Raw genomic sequence first — 1,727 nt, 5'->3', positions numbered from 1 at the left:
TTGACTTAGTCATATGGGCACATGTTGGAATATAAATTTATTTTTTTTATAAATTTTACATAATGTCAAATCGTATGTTCTCCTATTGAGTGTGCGGCATAGTTTTCTCCAACCGTTAGACTAGATGACCTTAGCCATCATGATGGAAATTCAAGTCAGTCTAGTATTCAAATTTAAAAATTATAATACATATGTAATCAGGTTGCTCAACAAATGGACCCATGTCTGACCAAGTATTGGACATGGGTTCCTCAGTTGGCCTTTCTTTGTACCAAACTTTACACTGGCCGCAGACCTAGTTCAACCCTTTTTTAAAGGAAACACCACACGGGCAGCTCTGAATTCTGATAATAATTAAAGGAAAACAATTTAAGAAAATCGACATTTCGTGTTCCGTTAACTCAAGGAATTACACAAGACCTTGGCTGTGCAAACACAAAATCCAACATTAGAGATTTTTTGTGTATCTCATCAATACATATTCCAATGATGTTTATCTTGAGGATCACTTTTAATCATTATAATTTGTGTTTACAAGGTTAAGATCTAATGTCATTCTTATAGCAAACAATACCCAACACCTTACAAATAATTCAAAATAACAAATTAAAAATAGTTTTAAAGCAGCAATGCGCTAATTCATCAACTAATGTTGCACGTCTTGCACCGTGCACATGTATGCTTTTATAATAAGAAATATAATATTTAACTTCTTTACTCTTTAGTTTATTTCTTTATATGCGCTAATCGCAACATGGATGGACAAAATCATAACCCGAACATAAACGGGAAACGAAATCCACCAACTTATTCTACATCAGAACCATTACATCATCTTAGTAAGGACGTTCTCCATTAAAGTTGCCTGGGGGATCATAACTGCAAATGACGAAGGTGCCCCCAGTGCTACATCTAACCTTAGCACACCCAAGACGGACCGATTTGCGCCACACCACCTGAGTGTAGTGCCCGCAAACAGCTCCTGCCCTACACGTATTCGAGTTGTAGTCGTAGTCTTTTTTCTCCCCTACCCACATATTCACAGAATCTGTGCCGGAGAGGTCACCACTACCCCAGGCAATATTCTCACCATAGCGTCCACCCGAGTGCACTAGTCTGCAATCGCCAGCTCTTTGATTAGCGTAGTTCTGAGCGTATCCCGCAACCGTGGGATCCCATGTCATAGGACCGACCCCCACTTGGGAACGAGCCGCGTTGTGGGCGTTAATAAAGTCTTGTGGGGAATTTTGAGCTTGGGAGACTTGCATCAGTGCTAAGCCTATCAAACCCACTACTAGTAATTCAAGCTTACACACCCCCATATTTTTCTCTCTCCTTTTCTCTCTATACTTTACTAGGCAATATTTGGTTTCCTTGATGAAACATGAGACACATAGATAGGGTATTTATAGGGAAAATAGAGGAGAAAATGGATATAAAGCAAAACTTTGAAGCAAAAAAATAAAGAAAAGTCATTGGTAGGGTATTAATTAATGACTAATGTCATAAGTTCTTTCATGATAAGTATGGTGGAAAAATGGAAAAAAAAAAAAGGAATAGAACATGATTTGAAAAATGAAGAAATTTTAGTGAGGTAACTTTGAAAGACTAAATTCACTATCCTACATTCTTTATCCCTATTATTGTGAGACTATCTACAAAGGTTTACTTAGCAAAAATAAAAATTCTACAAAGGTTCCATTTTTCACCCTTGAACTGGGTGGTAG

At 37.4% G+C, this 1,727-nt stretch overlaps 1 pseudogene; it reads right to left on the bottom strand.

Annotated features, from left to right (window-relative positions):
- Positions 1–692: 692 nt before the first annotated feature.
- LOC147382082 (pathogenesis-related protein 1 pseudogene) lies at positions 693–1,390 on the bottom strand (annotated as a pseudogene).
- Between the last annotated feature and the right edge of the window lie 337 nt (positions 1,391–1,727).

Source organism: Akebia trifoliata, unplaced genomic scaffold, assembly GCF_017979445.1.
Source record: "Akebia trifoliata isolate Shusen 1 unplaced genomic scaffold, ASM1797944v1 Contig00047, whole genome shotgun sequence".
NCBI classification, from domain to species: domain Eukaryota; kingdom Viridiplantae; phylum Streptophyta; class Magnoliopsida; order Ranunculales; family Lardizabalaceae; genus Akebia; species Akebia trifoliata.
Note: the sequence above shows the minus strand (reverse complement) of the source record. Positions and strands in the feature narration are given on the sequence as shown.